General features: G+C 33.9%; 1 long non-coding RNA gene across 1 annotated transcript; it reads left to right on the forward strand.

The window, feature by feature from the left end:
• Nucleotides 1-677: 677 nt before the first annotated feature.
• Nucleotides 678-10,948, forward strand: LOC146995500 (uncharacterized). The gene is made up of 2 exons (XR_015043105.1): nt 678-1,924; nt 10,703-10,948. It is a non-coding gene; the product is annotated as an uncharacterized LOC146995500 (long non-coding RNA).
• The last annotated feature ends 9,944 nt before the right edge of the window (nt 10,949-20,892 follow it).

Here is a 20,892-nt window from a genome sequence, read left to right on the forward strand (position 1 = left end):
AATTTTTAAAAAGGTGTATGGATTTAGAGACTTAATCTAGTGCTGGAGGTCTCTCTTTTTCAAGTAAGCTTCAAATAATGTGTTAAAATGCTTAAATTAAAAAACTAGCTAAGCTTATTCTGCTTGTTTTTAAATTATTATGTAATTATTAACATAAAGTATGTATTTATTCCTCTAATGAAAAGATCTCTATGAAAGTACTTTGAAATTCACAGTGGTATTTGACAGTAAATGTTATATTTTTGAATGTTAAATTTTAAAATACTTTTTTTTATCATATGTGCATGTTAAAAAGATTAAATTTTTTTTAAATTGAAAATTATAATTAATACATAATGTTATGCAAACTGAATATCTCTCTATAGTGAAAAACTGAAATAAAAGTAAATTAGTATATATTAAATAATAGCTGAAATACTATGATGTTTATCAAGGAGCAGTAAAAAGAATTTCCAAAAGATCCGCATTTTTTAATTATATCTGGATGAGAACAAACTTAATTCAAGAAAATTAAATTTAAAATAATTGAAATTAATTAAATTAGAAATAAATCAAAATAAACTGTTTTAATATAATATATTTTAGCAAAATATTTAATTTTATCATTATTTAAAAAATTTTTATTTGTTAGAAACATTTTATTTTGTATTTATTTATTTTCATTTAATTATTTTTAATGTAATTGTTGTGAATTAGTTTGTTTTTCATCTAGATATAACTCAGAAATGTGGTTATGCTGAAAATTTCTTCAGTCATTCCTTGACAAAGACCATAAAATTTTAAATGATAACTATTATTTACTCATATATTTTCCTCATAATATTCCCCCTAACTTCGTGTTACTAGTAGTTTATTTATATATGCTTTTTATGTACCAAAGATTAAGTTTTACTGAATACCTACAGTTAGAAATTGCCTACCTCCACATCAGAATAACTTAGAGGTGAGCAGAAATTGAAAATTACTTTACATTTAATAATAGGAAAATTAGAGGGGACCACATGGCTCAAGTAGTGCACGGTTATTCATCAGTTTAATTTTGGCAAACAGATTTTGAATAAATGGCTTAATTAAAATATTGATGAGTTTAATATTAAGTTCAGAAGGAATCACGTCATTACGGGCACACCAGGCTCCATTGAGGACTAAATGAAGGATGTTACTTTTAAAATTTTGAAATTTTTTACGTGGGTTTTGACTGCGGTACTCCAGATGGTATACAAATGCATGAAAATTGGATGGATGACTGCAGAGTAGAGAAGAGCTTTGTTTCTAACAGTCGAGCTAAAAGGCTGTTTTGAGCTAAAAGGGGAGTATAATAAGGATCTGACTACCTTCGATTCATTGAATGCAGTATGAAGGTGCCAAAGTAATTTTGAATCAAGTATCACTCCTAGATACTTAAAAGAATTTGACCAGGGAACACTGTCATCAAAACACTTTAAATTAATGGAAGGTGTGATCTGGAAAACATCATAGCATACATTTAGCAACATTAATTTTAATTTTCCAGGTAATCAGTTAGTGCACAAGGTGGAAAAGAACTCTGAACATTGTGAACCAGATAAGCCAGGCATTTGGTTTGCAAAAGGGATGGCAATGGCTTTTAGGAAAAAAATTCTCATTTAATGTTCTGAGAGTCTCTTGGAGTCTGGAGATTTTAAGATCCCAATGAAGAATGTTTGTACAGACTACACAGCATTTGTAATGATTTTTAGCACTCTATTTTGTAAAATTTGAATGATATTTTTCATTAACAGGAGTAACTCCTGCCCATGCTTGGGAGACATATGTGACAATACCAAAACATAGCGATGTCTCTTGCATTTAAAGCTTAGGTTTGACTATTTCTTAAGCAAGGGACGGGAGGCTGTGAATAATCGAATTCATCTGGCTGCGAATAAATATAGTGTAGTCAGTCCAGGTGAGTTTTTTATTCAGAATAATTCTTAGTTTACTGTTCATACTTTTAAGACATTTTCATTGAATAGCTTTATGCTGTAGTCCATATTTCTCTTGATTTTTAGCCTTAGCATAAGAAGGAGTTGAGATTTAGAAGCGTTAATACAAATTATCCATTACATGCACCAGAATTCAGTGTCTGCAGTCTTGGTCTATAATTTACGAATAGCATGCAGAACTGACAGATAACACAGTGTCATCTGTGAAGAATGAATTTACTTAATTTCCTTGTTTCAGGAAATCGTGGACGTAAAATAAGTAAAGGATTGAGCCCCCCCCCCCTCATAACTGTTCAAGGGTTATCAAAGTTCAGCTTGTTTATTGTGAATTGCAGCACCTGCAAATTCCACAATCCTTGCGAGTTGCTTGGTAGTACACAAATTTTTGTGAAATCTGAACTTTTCATTTGAAAGCAGGTCAAAATAGTGCTGTAACTTAGCACAAATAATTTTCTCATAAACTTTACTTAGACCGCAGAAAAGACTGATTGGGTGGTATCCCTCGGGCTTAGTACAGGGTTCGTAGCGGTCCTTACAAGTGCTTATAAGTCCTTATATTTGAAAATAAAATATAAAGGCCCTTATAGGTGCTTACTTTTTCTTTAAAGCCCTTTTTTTTTTTTTTTTTTTTTTTTTTTTTTTTTTTTTTTTTTTTTTTTTAGTGCTTATTTTTTGCTTTTAGTGCTTTTTTTAATGAACGCGCTATTTCCCCCCCCCCGTACCAAAGCCGAAACTAAATAAACAACTTTTCTTCCTTACATGGAACGTCAGATGGTGAATCATACTCCCGGAAATAGCTTTTCCCCCTTTCTTCACATTAACGTAACCTATTACGTAACCTATTAACGTATTAACGTAACCTTGCGCGCGAGAGTACACGTCGGTCGAGAGTCGGTACACGTCGGTCGTCGCGAGAGTACACGTGCGCGCGAGAGTACACGTCGACAGGTGCACGTTGTCCTATTGGTCAAAGAATTGCGAAAACCGTAGAAATTTGGGTACATTCGGTATTCTTTTCCTCCCACCCAAATACTGCATATGTTTGAATTTCTATCAAGATTTTAATAATTTACATTCTCGTTCCGCGTGTTCAGTTCATATTCGTGTTTATTATGATCGTTATGCTTATATTGTGAGCATATGTATGAATATTTATAATATAGTTGCAGTAGCTACTGAAGTGTAGATAAACTTCCAAAAATGGGTTTATTTTTACACAGATTAGCTTTCTAAGGAATAATATTCGGAATGGCTTAAATAAAAGAAAAGTAATCGAATAGTCAGAATAATCCCCCCCCCAATACATTATACAGTACGGAGGTTGGGAGGTTCTCCCTTTTCTCCGCAAAATCTCTAATATTGAAGCAGCGGACTTTTTTTTTTTTTTTTTTTTGTCACTGTCCAATCTGGATTAAATAAGACTAAAAGTTTTGCGGTCTACCCAACCCAAGCGAAGAGTGATTCTATTTCGGAAATTTAACGGTCTGTTCAAAATTAGAATAAAAAACACCCCAGATTAGTAAGTCTCTTTTTCTTTTCCTTTATTTAGTTCTTTATTGTCCGAATACTGGCAGCTGTTGATTCCGATTGCGTAATATCACGTATGGAAAAATTACGCCGCACGTATTCCGCAATAACGTTTGCGGTATTTTGCAGAGATAATTAATTTTGATGTTCAGTCTGAGATTTATTTATGAACACTTAAAAGAGTTTTACTGTTCTTTCTAAGCAGAATATTTCTCAGTTCCGTTGGTCTATTTTTATATGAAGCAAATATCGGAATGTCGAAATCATTTATTTAGCCGAGCAATCTAAAAAACGGCTACTATCTCCCCTCCTCCTCTTTTTCCAGTTACGCTCGACTATACGGAATATTCGGCAATTTCCGGGTATGCGGGTTAGTTAAGCTTTTACTGTTAAAGGATGACTGCATGAAGCAATTTCCCATCTCCTGATTTCAGAAATGTTCCTCTTTTTTACTTAAATTACTTTGCTTGGAATATATGTTAAGGGAAAACTGTTATGCAATGAAAATTTAGAAAATGTTCAGAATTTTGATTTAAGTTAAATTCTTTAAATATTAATATAAGAGGAAAAATAAATTGTATTTATTATTAGGTGCCAAGCGAATACAATTAATATGGCTTATTATTATTTATTTTCTATATTTTGAACTGAAATTTCATCACTAAATCTTGTAATATAGTTTAGTTCTGCATAGTTTTTTTTTTCTCTTATTGTAAACGAATTCTGTAAATTGAACTGTCATTTAAAATTTAAAAAAAAAAAAGTTAATTGTTTTCCATAGTTGGGGTAATGCTTATTCTTTTAATAAATATTGCATTGCTCATATTTTGAATTGCAAGTCTAATTTTGCTTTTAAGTTTATGCAGTTGTGTATAATGTAATTAGACAGGTGCTTATTTTTTTTCTTAAAATGTGCTTGAAAAGTGCTTATTTTTTTAAATTAAAATGTGGCTATGTACCCTGTAGTAGCATCTTTTTTTCGGTTTGAAGAAGTGTAATAAGTGTAGTTTTCCAAGGGGTGGGAAAATATGATCATTAAGCAGGCATTGATCTACTTGTTAGTTTTGAGATATAGTTCCTCGGAGGGTTCTGAATCATGAGATTCGTGATTTTATGCAGTCCTGGAGCTTTACTAATTTTAAGGGTTTTCACTATCTTCACAGTCTCTTTGGGGAAATGAAGGAAAAAAACAATGAAGTTTGATTTAATTATCCGTAGTCGGAGTGATCAGCCATGTTTCAACATTGTAGTTGATTTTGTCAATGAAAATAGGATCGCTTATGGTCATATTCGGCGAAAACTATTCCTTGAGATGATCTGTGAAAGCTAGTTCTTTTGTATAATCAGGATAAGTGATGTGATTATCTGCTTGCAGGGGTCTGTTGCTGGTAGGTTTTTGTATAAGTCTACGAATAAAGTTCCAGAAAGAGCCGTCCATGGTTTCAAGACTTGCGATTTTGTTCGCAGGAGTTTTGCCCATTGTTGATAATTAGCTTGTTGATGCCCTTCTTGGTGAGAGTCTCATGTGAGTCCTGGGATAATTCCAAAGTTTAATTATCTCCCAGATCTCAGAGGGAAATTTAGTAATTTTGTTTCTGATGACAACTGTTTTGGTAACATCTTGATGACCTTAGGTAATGCAGTTGCTGATATTACATACTGCAATTTTGATCTGCTCTGGATGTTGAATATGAGGGTTGATGAGAAGCAGGTTGTGAAATAGATTCCAGTCGATAGTGGTTTTAGTAAATTTTGTGGCGGTTTGTTGTATTCTAGATGTAGTCAAAACTTGGATGTGATCAGAAGAAACACCAGTTTTGGTGTCAACAGTTATAGGTATGGCAACGCTGCAAAGAACTAAGTCTAGACCATCAGGTCTTCTGCCAAAGCAGTTAGGACAGTGGATAGGTTCCTCAGGTAAATGGCAATTAGGTGGTTTTGAATAAATTGATGTAAGATACTTCCATTATTATTGGTATTCCATATGTTTTACATTCAAGTCACTTGCGAGAATAATGGATGAGCCATTTGTAATGAGGTCAGCTAGATTCTCTACAGGCAACTGTACAAGGCACTAACAAAAGTATTCCTATATTTTTATAGAATCACCTATCCACGGGAATTGTACAAAATAAAATTGAATTGTCTGTGGATACGAGATTTCATTGGACAGAATGCTTGATATAGATTGCCATACTGCCCCCTCTGTGTCAGATACAATCACATCATCTGTGATTAGGCTAGTGCGTTTTATATTTAGAGTAGAACTAGCAAACATCTGTGTAATAAGAGCTATATCAATGTCATAGTCCAGCAAAAATTGGTTGAATTCATCAAGTATGTTCATTAAGCAGCAGGTATTCCAAACCATGATCCTGATTAGAAACAGTTTCTGCCCTATGATTGAGGAAGAATGATCAGTTGTTTTAGGTGCGATTAGACCTTGCAGTTTGGCGATGTGAGAGGCAAGTTCCGAGATACCTACATTTTTTATGTGCAAAGCCAGGGATTGTAAGATTTCCTTTGCTTCTGTGATCTTCTTACTGTTTCATTTCATGACCTGGAGTTACTCGCTGGGGCTACAACAGCAGCATAACTTTTGTATATTATGAAACATTCTTGATAGGACTTTACAGGGTCTTTGTTTTTTCCCCAGGAAACTTCTTATATCCTCAAAGTTAAAAGTATGAGAACCAAAGCTGTTTTTACAGTTGGGAGCAACTTCCTTGGATTTAACACGTTGGTAAGAGAAGAGTCTGGCACCATATTTAACACAGCCAGTCGGGGTCATGATTACAATAGAATAAGTATAAAAAAGAATGTCGATATTGATAAAGCCCTATTTAATGAAAAAATCCCTGAAGTAAATCAGGCTCCTTATTTAGGAGTCTGTTTCAACAGCTCGCTCACACAGAATAAATATATCCGTGGCCCTTGGAAAAAGCCATCAGAGTTTCCCGAAAACTTAATTGATTTATTAACGCTTCATCCCCACTTGATTTAGCACGTGAAAAACGTATTTACACCTCCATTCTAAGACCTTTCCTCACATACACCTCCTCTGCTTGGAGCACAGCCTCCAACATTGACATAAACAAACTCCAAGACTTCAGAACAATTATCTGCGTAAAAATCACAAGAGCACCTTGGTTCGTTCATAATGAAAAACTTCACATGGATCTCAAAATCTGGCCACCTTTATAGACAAATTTAATAGCAACTTCTACAGTACAGTAAAGCAGTATCGAATGAAGATGTTAACTACTTGGACAATTTTAAGCATGAACTTCTAGAAATAGACATTAATTTAAGACCTTACATGACTCATTATTTTAGAAACCCGCCATAATATTCAAAACATCTTTCATAACTCTCCCTCCAAACTCAAGTTGCATTCCATGGAAACCAAAGTTGCACTTAGGTGGATAACCACTCACGTGACTGATCCCCGCAAATCAAAATCTGCTCTTCCAAAGTTACTCTCTCCTAATTGCCTCCTTTTTGCATTACTCTTCTTAACTACGCTACCATGCGCTTATTTTCCCCTCTTAGTTGAATTCAGTTTTACCTCACACTGGCCTGGGCCATATCCTCACCCTTATCCTGCAGTTCCTAATTAAGGTTCTCCTATGATGTGTATTGTATGTGTGTCTTCCTTAACCAGTGTTATTTGAGGTACAAGTAATAATTGAATAAAATTCTAGCTGAAACTGGCTTATCCTGCAGTTCCTAATTAAGGTTCTCCTATGATGTAGTGTATGTGTGTCTTCCCTAACCAGTGTTATTTGAGGTACAAGTAATAACTGAATAAAATTCCAGCTGAAACTGGCAAAAAGTATAATACTATCATAGATTACAGTGGGGTTGAGAATGGTAAAAACCGTGACTTTGGTAGCATTGTATTAAACCCTATGTCAGCAATATGCTTCCACCTTGATCTTTAAGTTCTTGAGGAAATCAAATCATAGGTACCTTTTGCTTTATCAGATTTATCCAGAGTGACAAGAAAAAGAGCAAGGGAAATGTGTCACCATTTCTTATTAGCTGCTTGATACTGTTTACTGGAAAGCCAATTTCTACGAAATTATATTGGATTTAATCTGTTTCTGTTGAGCCTGGAAACTTTCTGATGGCTAATTTCAGTTCATGTTTCTGTGGCAGAGGCAAGCAGTGAAACTTAATATTCTTGCTGTTAAGCATTTCGACAAGAGTTCTATATGAGGGCAAATGACCAACATTAAGAATGTAATGTCCATTGGAGATGCCTTTCCATTCGTTTTTGTAAATTTTAATGTCAAAAATCATCTTCCTGATGCTCTTAAGCATGAGTCCTTAATTGTTATTGGACAGTCTCGTGCCGCACATTTAGGAAATCGGAAACTAATAAGTTCGTCGTTATCCATATTGTTGTTCTGATTGGCTGTGTCCTGATCCGCTAGAGTATCTGGGTGATAATAGAAAAGAACATAGAAAACTGAAGTGTGCAAAGCACAGATGCCTGAGTAACACCGTTTCATGATTTGGCAAACCAAAGTTGCCCTGACTCAACCTTTTGTAGGCACTAGCAGTCACAAAAGGAGCAAAGCATTGGTGAGCAGCTTAAGCACCTTCACGCTCAAAAACTGAATTTATCCAAATCCTCTTCATTTACTATTCTGTTTCTGTACTTTACAAATGAAAAGCATTCATAAATGAACTACTGTTAACTATCAGGCTGGGGGAGATATGCAATTAAACATGGTATTTAATGTTGTGTGAATTTTGTTATATTAACTTATTTCTATTTCAGTTTTGATTTAAAAATTATAAAATACACTATTTTATGCTTTCCTTTTAGTAAGTTTTGTTAAGTGTATGTGTGCGTGTACACTGAAGAGCCAAAATATTAGGATCACCTACCCAATAACACATTGCACGACTTTTGGCCTGCAAAACAGCTGCACCTCGCTTTAGTGTAGATATCACAAAATCTTGGCAGATGGCTGGAGACACGTTATACCAAATATCTAAGGAGCGGTCACATGAAATAGAGATATTCCAATATAGTAGTATCTGAGCTGCCACCGCATTACATCCGAAATGTGCTCAATCGGGTTAAGATCCAGCAAGTTAGGTGGCCAGGATATTAATTGAAACAGCAAGTTAGGTGGCCAGGATATTAATTGGTATGCTTCTCGAACCACTGCAACACAAGTTGAGCCTTGTGACATGAGGCGTTCTCCTGCTGGAAGATTCCATTTCTAGTTGGGAAGACAGATGCCTTGCAAGGGTGGAACTGATCTTTAATTATGTTCAGATAGTCTGAAGCTTTTATGATCTATTCTACCACTAAAAAGGGTCTCAGAGCCACATGAGAATGTCCCCCAAAGCATAATACCTCTTCCATTTACCACCAGCCTGTGTATGATCTGCTATACAAGGGGGAAAACAATGGCTTACTCTGATACGGCCATCGACATGATGAATGAGAAATCGAGATTCATCCGACCAAGCTATGGTCCACTCTTGATGTTCCCAGGCTCATTGGCTGGTATAACTGAGAGTGATCCTTGGTCAGCAGAGGCATACAAGTGTTACATCTGCTGTGAAGTCCTATATCCAACAGTGTCTGCTTAACTGTGTGTTCCGAAACACTTGCACTTGGACCTGCATCGTACTAGGCTGTCAGATGGGCCAGTATGCTTTTGCTTTACTATATGGGACAGTCTCCAATGTCCTTTTTCTTTGATTACATGTGTACATCCAATATCTTGGCATCTACTGCTGGTTCACTGTATCTACCAGTCATGCCGTTTCGGAGGTACTCTCTCTGTGTCTTCGGACCATTACAATCTGCCCTATATCAGATTCACTAGGATCAACAGCCTTTCTCATCACTTGCAAAAGTAAGCGCAAGAATGATTCCTTATCTTCTCTAACAGCACTTAAATATCAATCCCACTTAATCACATGCCCTCCATGTCATCCAAATGAGTTCAATGAAAAGTGTGGGGATGGTCATAATGTTTGGCCTTGTCAGTGTACACATGTATGCACACAGAGTGTAACAGAACTGATGAACACAATTTGAAAGGGTTGTAGGATGTTGAAGAAAAATAATTTTCATTAATACAATGTGTGACAGTGTGAACATGGAAATGCAATAAGTATGAAGAATGAAAAGTGTTTTTAATCATGATATATACTATAATTATTCAAACAAATGATAGCAAGCTGTAATACATGCATTGCAACAACAGTGGAGTACATTTTGGAAGATGCCCAACATGTCAGACACTGCAGCAGCAACACTTATTCTAAGAACTAGTTCTTCAGGAGTGTCAGTTGGCATTTTATAAATAAGATCTGTCATCAGTGTGATGCAGGATTGCAGTTTGTGGCTGTTCATTTGAAATATTAAATTGTGTCTTGTAAATATTTGTGATTAAAACAGCTTTTCATTCTTTACATTTTTCATACTTACTTTGTTTAAATTTTACTGGAATGAAAATTGTTGCTTTTGCAATGTTTTATCATTCTTAAAAGTTTTGACCATTATTTTAATAAGTGTTGGAAGTCAAAAAATAATGTTGATTCGGGATTTTTGCATTTTCAAATTCTCTACACTTTTAGCTTTCTAAAAATTTCATACTTTAATCTCTATGAAAATTAGAACTGTTAAAAATCTAGTTTTAATTTATCATTGAATGCTTTGATGAATGAGGATTTTTACACAAAAACATGTTTTTCTCCAAACGTGATATTTTTACACTCAATATACCTTTTCTCAGGAACTACTGCTCACAGAAAGGTAAAATTTTTACGACTTATTTATTATGTTCCCTGATATATGCTGAAATGAGCTTTTTGTGATAAACTGGGGGGGAGGAATCCACCTTCTTTCTTTTTTTTTGGGGGGGGGGGGAGAAAAGTGCTAAATTTTACTATGCCTAATAAAATATTCTATAAATTACTCTAAGATTGAAAATGTTTCGAAAGCTTATTTCAGTATAATCAGATAACTGTACTTAAACTACACAAAAAATTTCAAGCATGTGTCTGCAGCAGATGTTGAGAAAAGGTACATCGGAAATGGCCAATTTAACATTTCAGTATAGGGGGTTCCAACACCCCTTAAACCCTCTATTTTAATTAATTTCTTATAAGGATTATCTTAACATTCAGTGTATTTTAGTCATACAAATTTCTTTAACTCAAGCCTACATCTTCAACAGATTCATTGCCTCCAAGGAAGCCATTAGTGTTTGACACACCCGAATTCCATCTGCGAGAGTATAGTTTTCAAATGAGCTGACAAAATGTGGAAAATGTTTTATGTAGTAAACCATAGACTCTTTATTGTTTGTATATAAAGCATAAAATATTTTTTAAACTTTTTTATATTTATACAATATATGTATGATAATAAAAGGAACTGAAATTTTAATTATTGATTTTAAATAAAACAAGCTAGAAATGAATTTGTTTTTATTGTTTAGCTAAAATTATATTTTTGATAATCTTTTTCAAAATTTGTGAAAATTTCTGTATGAAAGGGAATTTACTTGTTTTCTTCATAAATGTTTTCATATCATGAATTTTGTACTCTCTGTATATTTTGACTTTTGTATAAACAGTGTCATATAACTGATTGATGACAAATAATTCTTTGTCATACAGTTGATACTTTCAGTGATATAAAAAAAATTGTAATAAATTTGTTAAAATGCATAATAAAATTTCCAAAGTGTAGGAATTCGATCTATATAACCCAAATACTCCAAGTTCCCCTTCCCATACTGTCTGGCAGTTGCTTCTTACGCATGTTAGAGTGGCTGAACCCATGTAGCTGAATGAGTGTGTTGCCCAAGGCAAATAAGGGGTATATTCACCCAGGAGAAAATGAGATAGGTACACGCAACCAACCAAGCCTTTGAGATGTCCTTCAGTTCAACTGGCACTGCATTTTTCTACCATTTGGTAGAAAAACCAGCAAGGTTGTGCAGATTCAACTAACAGGTGGAAGTTATATGTTGCAAAGTCATGCTTGACAATGATGATATGCAAGGACTAGATTTCTATTTTAGCAAGAAATGAAGAAACTAAGAATGAGTTTTGGATCAGAGCATTCTTGTGTAACAGCACTCATGACTTATCAGTGAAGATCTGAAGTTGAGATTTAAGTTGAACAGTAATCTGATATTTAAATAATGCCTCTAACATGATTCAGCTTCAGCCAGCAGGATTTTTGCTTGCATGAAGAATTTGCTAACTTTCATGTAACTGACACCTATCAGTTTACTATCTTTATAATTACCAGAAAGTTTAATTATACTTGAACAGGTCAGTGTTGCATAAACTTACTTCACCATTTTGTAGGTTTCTATTGGTTGTTTGTTCAAGCATACATGTAACAGGAGCTGCTCAATAAATTCCATGCTTTACTTACCCACCAATTACAAAATACCTGTCTTGGGATACTCAGATGTATCCTAGAAAACCTCACAATAACTAGATTAAACTGCTTAGCAGCAGTAGCCTAGGAGTGGGGTAAAAGCTGACAGAAAAAACAAATTTGGTCCTAAATAACTTTATAATAAAAGGTTAAAGCATTTTCTCATGTAGCAGATCCAGTAATTCCCCCTCACAGATAGGAGCTGAAAATCATGGTAAACAGAACTTACTTTTATACTTTCTCTGGGAGAGAAAATTTGTGTATGTGCATTTGGCATTTATAAAGTATAAGTAGGGGAATAAATATCTTGGGAATTATTTGATATGTAAAAATCATTTCATTAAAAATGATTTATAGTATTATATTTATGTAAATATCCCTTTCATAGTACTTGTTTTCCAGTAGATAACATCAAAAAATGAATATGGTTTGTCATGCGTATTTTTTGGCTGTTAGATAATCAACAATCAGTTTAAAATATTCTTGAAAGCAAATATACTATATGGAAAAAAAGAAAGAAATCTGAAAGGGTTTAGATTTTAACTATCACCTGAAAGAAATCTGTAAAGGTTTCTTGCGCTTTCGCTGAACTTGCAATCCACCAGTCTGCTGTTACACTCAGTCATGCTAAGACATTTCGTTTTGTCGTTTTAGTTTTATTATTTAGTATCATTTTCTTCGCACTTACATCATACACAATTCAACAAAAAAAATTTAAAAGCAACATAGCAGCATATGTTAAGAATTCATGATATAGTGTTAAGTGTAGGCATAAATTTTTCTTAGAATTTTCTTAGTAAGATAGTTCGAAAACCTTTTTATAATTAATGTTTAGTGCATTAACTTTATATATTAACCATCATATTCTTCGGACGTATGCCACATAAAATTCAATTCAACAACAAAATCACAAAATATCTAAAAACAGGATATCTTTAGAATTTATGATACATAGTCTTGCTCACTGGAGATAAAATGTTTCATTTCATACAGTGTTCCTTGCTTTCAAATCGTTAATCAAAAATTCAGTAACGTTTTACAATATATGAAATATATATTTGAAATTCAAAAACTGGACTTCCAGGTTCACATGTTTGGGTGGAAGACTAGGTTTTTCAAAGTTTGATGGCTCTAAACACCGTCATTTTTCTCAATGCGAGGAACTTCGATGCATAAATGCGGATTCTCCATTACTTAATTTCTTTAAAAATAATACAGAGCGATATTTGGTGCCAATAATTTGAAAAAATGATTCACTGTTTATAGTGGACAACGCAAAATCTTGTTTCAAGGTTCTAACGTCCTTTTGAACTAATAAGGCATAAAAAATTAGAAAGATGATTACCTAAAGAAGGTTATATACCAGGGATGGCCAAACTTCAAGACGATGGAAGCCGCATGATGGATTTTATGAAAGTGAGAGCCGCAAGTCCAAATTTATATTGTTTTAAAAATTATGAGATGGATTTTGAATATAAAGAAACCTTTGAAGTAAATTAATGAATATGTGATTAACATAATTACATATCAATATGGATAAATAGATAGAAATGTTGCCTAATTTATTTCATTGAATGGTTAATGTGAATCATTTATTTTAAATATTTCTGCATTTTCTAAATGCATTTTTCATTTCTCTTAACAATTAGAGTTTAAGCTTAATACATTTTATTATGCAAAAGCATAACAAATTTGCTTGAATTGATAATTCCAGTTCATAAAACAGTTATTGTTACTAAAGCTGTATTAATCACTTCAGAGACTCTATGCCAGACATGGCCAAACTGGGACTCGCAAGCTACTTGCGATACTTTGCCTTCTCAAGTTGTGTGAAAATTCCGTTTTATGGCCTTTGTCTTGTAACAGCGAGTATGCTTCAGGATGCCACGGCAATATACACTGGTGTGCAAAAATTAAGGACGAAGTCGAAAAATTAGCATATCAGCTAAACGAAGAGGCAGAGCGAACAGAAAGACCAATCAGGAGATTAAGGTGAGGTGATGTATGGTAGCACATGCGCAGATATGCAGGTAGACGTAATGGGGGAGTGTCTGAGTAGTATAAAGCATGTTGTCGGTGTAAGATCAGTATTTCTGGCAAAGAGATTGCACGCAGCATAGCAGTTAAAATCACACCGAGTTGCTGCCTCAGCGAGAAATGGCGAATAATCAATCTGTTAGACGATGTCTGGATGCTTTTACCTGAGGTCGAATCATTGGGAAGTTGGAGGAAGGCCGCAGTGTGACTGCAGAGTTCGGAATTGCTCACAGCATCGTTTCACGACTGTGGAGACAATTTCAAACTACAGGAACAGCTATCCAGGGGTTTAGTAGTGGTCGTCCACGAGGAACCACACCCGCAGATGACCAGTATATTGCCTTACAGGCCAGAAGAAACAGGCGGCAGACAGCGGGAGAAATCGCTAGACACCCGACACAGGCGACTGGATGACCGATATCACGTTTTACCGTGGCCAGAAGACTGCACGGTGGTGGTCTGTTTGCACGACGCCCTGTACGGTGTACCTCTAACACCTGCCCATCGGAGAAGGCGTTCTCTGTGGTGCCGGGAACACCGGAATTGGAGAGACAATGAATGGGGACGAGTACTCTTTACAGATGAGAGCAGATTCAGTCTGAGTAGCGATTCTCATTGCATACTCATCTGGAGAGAGCGGGGAAGCCGCAATCATCCCTCGAACATCATTGAAAGGGACAGGTATGGAGGTGGCGGCATTCTTGTTTGGGGAGGCATCATGCTTGATAGTCGTACAGACCTTCACATCTTCGACGCAGGTTCAGTCAACGGGACCCGTTATTGTAACGAGATTCTTCTTCCATATGTGCGTCCTTTTAGAGGCGCTATGGGTCTGCAGTTCCTTTTCATGGACGACAATGCACCACGTCATCGCACAGTAGCTGCCGAACAGCTCTTAGAGAGTGAGGATATTGAACGTATGGATTGGCTGGCACGATCTCCGGATCTCAATCCCATCGAGCATGTATGGGATTTTCTAGGCAGATGCTTGGCAGCTCGTACCTTACCACCAGTAACGATTCCGGAGCTTCGATTGGCACTGCAAGACGAATGGGCAGCAATGACTCAACAACTCATTGATACAGTCATTCTCAGCATGGGCAGATGCTGTGAAACCTGCCTAGCAGTCAGGGAAGATCATATCCCCTATTAAAGAACGGATGTTTCTTGCTGGACACCCATCACAGGGATGTTTCGGCCTTCAGTCGCATTGCGCTCCATGCTACTTTTTCAATAAAGATTCTTTTTATCCCTCTGATTTCTCTTTTAGTAAGTGTTGCTTACATTACATGTTCTTACGTATTGGGGATCTTACGGTATTAAATGTGTTGATTTGGAAAGCTTTTCTACAAAGTTATATTGAAAAAAACGTCTCGTCCTTAATTTTTGCACACCAGTGTAAATACCGCAACCAATGTGTTAGATTTCATTTGGCTCAATTTTACCCTGTTCCACGGATTAACACAGGAATTTTGCCTCATTTGCTTCCAGTAAACACAAAGACGGAGCATAAGTGGAACTTCTTTTCTTTAAACTAAATGAAATATATGTCACTAAAGTACCTTTAAATTCATTTATTTATTATGTTCATTATTATTATGTTCTGGCATTAAATACTTAGTAATTGCTTTAAATCATGTGGTTCTTTTTTTGGTAACTATTCCGTAGGAATTGAAATTGATTTTTTTTTTTAAATCATCAGCAATCTTTTGAGAATGGATAAATTAAATTATATACATAAATGCACACTGCAGAGAAACTGTTATTCGAGAAAGAATATTTATTTAAAAATAAGCTATTAACTTGTTTAGGCTTTTGCTTAAAAAGTAATTTTGTTTCTCCACACATTAATAATATAAGGACAAACATACCGAGATCATTCATTGGATCATTGGATCCTAACCTAACAAATCTTTAAACATTTTTTCGAAACTTTGGAATAACTACTTTTACTGATACCCAGTATAGGAAATTTAGGGGGCGGAAGATCCTTATCAGTAGCGTCGCCTATTAGCACTACCTATCGGGGCCCCTCTGAGGAACTTCTCGAGAGGAAAAAAAGCCGATCTTGGACGGTTAAATTAATAAATATATAAAATATTTAATTAAAAAATTAATTAAAATTAAACTCTGTAAATTTATTTTCTTATTTATTTTTGCTGATATGCTCTCGCACTGTATGGAATTATGATTTTGTCTGATGCTGTTTTCTGAAAATTGCATGAATATGTTGGATACCGCAATAGATGATGTTACTTTAGTTAATATATAATTTTGTCTGATATTATGTGTCCTTTGTTGCTGTGTCTCAAGGTAGAGGGAAACATATAGCCTTGTTTCCCATGTTAAAAATAAATTACTGTAAAATTTTTTATATTTTAGTTTCCCTTCATAACAAAAGTTAGCTTTTAAATTTGACTTAAACTGTTAAGTGACTGGACCCCCCCCCAAATTTATATTTAATTCCTCCCTCCCCATCTTCACATCTATTCAGCTTTGCCAAACACACTCACTATATACCTGGAAGACACTATTTAATGTGAATGTCAACAGCTTCCTCTCCTTTTGACTTCACTCATGGCCACAATCTTTTTTTTTTTAAACTAAAATTCTCTTACTTCTTTTCCTTTTCTTTCTATAAGTCTTTTTTTAAAATTATTTATTTATTTAATTTTTTTTTTCCTCTCGATTACTTTTGGACCATTTATTTTTAATTTTATTTTGTCCCATCTTTTCTTCCTGGCCTTTCGAACTCATGTAAAATATATGAAGTTCCTTTTTACTCTCCTCTGAAATACAAAAATTGCTCCCCTTTCTATATTTCCTTCGCACCTAAGCTTGATTTTTCGCCTGTCAGTGCAGAAAGACTTAGCGGGTGCAACACACGGCATCTGTCTACTTTGTCTGTCCTTCTCAAGTTAATTTTACTTCAGGCGGTATCTGTGTGATCCCATTCCTGTGTGATCCCATTGTGTACAACAGTTGTGATTCATCTGGAAGATTTGCTGTTTGTTGTAGGGTACTACTTTTATTCAGTCCGTGAATGGTGTGAGTAACTGCTGAAGAAGCCTGTTCCACCTTGCAATGCATATAGAGCTCTTTTAATCCATGGAAGAATTTTACGAGGGTTTTATTTTTGATGAAGCGAACATTCAGCGTCTTAGTTGGTTAGGAGACTTGCCTCAGTTGTCTGCGGAACTGCTTCGAAATTAATTTCCTATCCCCAAGATAAGCATGTCAGGCATTTTTATGCAATTGATTCAGATATATCACAACTATTCGTAATAATATGCTTCACACTTTTGTCACATCTTTAGTAATAATTCCTTAGTAATTCTAAGCAAAGATCATAATTTATTTTACCAATAGTTGTGCATGCTGAAATATTTGGAGTCGTGGGAAAAATCACTGGTTTGACAACGATTTAAATTTTAGTCCAAATGTTTAATTCTCATTTTATCAAATAGTGTTTTTCCAGATAGAGATCTTTCACCTTAATCAACAAATTTTCATATCAATAACGTTGCATCAAGCAATGAGACATCACTGAATTATGCCACTGAAATTACAATCACATTCTTCCCCCCCCTAAATTTCCTATACTGGGCATCAGTAAAAGTAGTTATTCCAAAGTTTCGAAAAAAATGTGTAAAGATTTGTTAGGTTAGGATCCAATGAATAATCTCAGTATGTTTGTCCTTATATTATTAATGTGTGGAGAAACAAAATTACTTTTTAAGCAAAAGCCTAAACAAGTTAATAGCCTATTCTTAAATAAATATTCTTTCTCGAATAACAGTTTCTCTGCAGTGTGCATTTATGTATGTAATTTAATTTATCCTTTCTAAAAGACTGCTCATGATTTTAAAAAAAAACTCAATTTTCTTTTAAATAATGATTTGTAATTTAGTAAAATAATACTTTTTTATGTAATTGTAGACCAATAAATATGCTTCAGATTCATTTTACTCCTACTAAAATAAACCAATAATAATTATAAATGGAGAGGTATAAAGGAAATCAAAAAAATATTTGGTTTTTCTACCTGAAGAAAAAACTCTACTGTCCGGTACAGGAGTTACAAATTTTTATTTTCTTGGGACTTGAGTTTCTAAACACAAAACAGTAGATATAAGATGCATTTATTCATATTTATATGTTATCAACTTATTCATAAAACCTATCATGTGGCTTCCATCGTCTTGAAGCTTAACCATCCCTGCTCTATACCATAGTATTTATAGCAATGCTTAAATGCTGTTAGTATAGTTCATACGGTAACCTGAACGAAATTCAGTTCTTTATGTAGTGAACTTCGTAAGTTCCTTTATTTAATCAACACATACCGAGAGTAAACGCTTATTGTATACTGACTTAAATGATAGGAGTAATAATAAACATATAAATGTAGTTCAGCAGAACATTCAAGAGCCCTTATGCGACGTCATTCTTTGCATACCCTTATTTACACCACTGCTCGAAGCTTTGCCGTAATCACATAAAATCGAATCAAACTTTAAAAACAATGACAAACGAGAGAATACGATGGTAGCACCACTCGCAGTCATTATTTACAACTTTTCAACTCAATTATTGGCTATTGCACAACAATGAGTAATTTTATTTACGTTTCATGTAAAATAACAATATCTTACCGCAGGCCGTAATTTTGTTGACCCCTTGTCTAGAGAAAATTGAACTTCTTTACAGAACTAGGATATTTTAATTTATTATTTATTTAATTTATTCTGAAATTTTAATATTTTAATTCAGTTTTTGAAATTTTAGTTGCTTATTTTATGCATAAATTTTTTCGATATTTCCGACGGCCTCTTAACGCTCCTACTTTTGAAATTTAAGACATAGCAATGAAACTGCTTTCCATTTATTTTTCCGCTTGGATATTTTGTTATTGATTATGCAATTTGTAATTCCAGTTGTTTTAGTACATTATAATTTTCTAAATATAATTATAATAACTATTTTTATTGATTAATAAATACTGTTATTGTTCTAAGTTTGATAAATCCATGCAGACTGTAAAGCACCTTACTGGTAGCTTCAACTGAAATTGGTTATTTATCTACTCAGTTTTTACACATGAATTTTATTTTACTGAAATTATATTTAAAATAATGTTGGAAGACGAACTCAGTGTACATAAATAGCAGTAAAAAATCAATGAAAAATGTACAGAATGTATTAATATTATATTTTAGAAGAAAATATTAAAGTTTAATAAGGTATAACCAATTGGATTAACAATATTATGAAAATACAATAAGTTTAAATCGTATAACTAATCTGAATGCATTTTTTGGATTATTATAGAAAAATATATCTTGTCTAGATTTCTGTTAATTACAGAATATACAAATTTGCAGTTAAACAATTTCTCTCCTTAGACCATGAAATTCTTCCCTTGGAGGGAAAAATTTATTGATAGTGAGAATTTCGGGTTTAGATGCAATTTATTTCATATGCTTGTTAATTAATAGAATTAAAAAAACTTAAAACAATGTTTTAATATATCACCAAGATTTTTACAATGCATTGAATGTAATGTATTAACTCTATGTGCTACTGAGTGTAACGAAATTCCGAACATCAGCGGTTACTAATTGAAAAAATTTTATTCAATTAAAATATTTCAACAATTCCCCCCCCCCCGTATTCACTGCTTATATTTTGAATGAATTCATAACTACAAGGTGCACTCATGAAGTAACCAGGCAAATCAAAAGATCAAATGATAAAATAAAAAAGTGAAAGGAAGAAATATATGTAACTCTTTCTGAAGAGGGACATCTCAACACTTTGTTGAAGGCAGTTTGAACTGATTATTTTTTCTTTTGCATATCAAAACATTGAAGTCATTTTCATTTATTGAGAAAACATTGTACAAAAAAATTGCCTTGAAATGGAATAATGTTATAACATTAAATTTTGTTACAAATTAGGTAAGTATACTACAGAAACATTAGAGATGATTTCAAGAGTATATGATGATATATCAGTAGCAAGAACACAAGTCTATAAATGGTAAAATTGCTTTAAAATGCAGGAACAAAAGCATCAGAGATGAACCAGATAGGACCCTTTAAATTCTTTGGTAAAAGTTGACAGACGCGTAATAACTCAGCAACTTTCAGACATACTTGGGATATGCAAAAAGAGTTGTAGGTTAATTTGAACTGAAAATGAGAAAAGTTTGTGCCTTGGATTTTGACACAAAAGTTTGAGATTTGCTGATTACAATAAGACAGAACTACAATTTCTTATAGTGTATCATTGCAGGAGATAAGGCTGGTGTCTACAATATGACCTAACAAAGTGCACAAAAAAAAAACTCACATATGTCAAAATCAAATGGTGATCAAGGTGATGCAGATTGCCTTTTTTAAATAAGGACTCACTTTACATCAATTTGTCTCTGAAAATCAATCATTATTATTACAAGGAGTTACTTTTATGATTAAAATAAAGGATTAGGCAAGTTAAGAACAAACTTTTATATCCTAGGCAAATTCTAATTATAGGCCTTACACAGCACTGTCTGTACAGCAGTATCTTGTTTAAGCATTCAATGGCAGTGATAAATCGACCATTTCTCCCAACTTATTGCCAGTTAATTGTTTCCTTTTTCCAAAGCTTGGCCATGAAAGGACAGAGATTTGAAAACATCTGGTATTAAATTTAATGTTATGCTTATTTTTAAAATGATTAGTTCTAATGTCTATGAACGGTATTTCGATGACCTGAAGAAACGCTGAATAAACTGTAGACTCCTCTGGCAATTATTCTGAAGATAAATTTTTTGAAGGTTACTAATCCTTTTCTCATTTATGAGAATTTATCTAGTTATTTTAGCGACACATCTCATATAATAAGGTAATATATTAGTTCACTTGGTCATAATATCAATAATGTAGA

This window comes from Stegodyphus dumicola, chromosome 9 (genome assembly GCF_044657685.1).
Source record: "Stegodyphus dumicola isolate Sdum_Otavi_A_Nest chromosome 9, ASM4465768v1".
NCBI lineage: Eukaryota > Metazoa > Arthropoda > Arachnida > Araneae > Eresidae > Stegodyphus > Stegodyphus dumicola.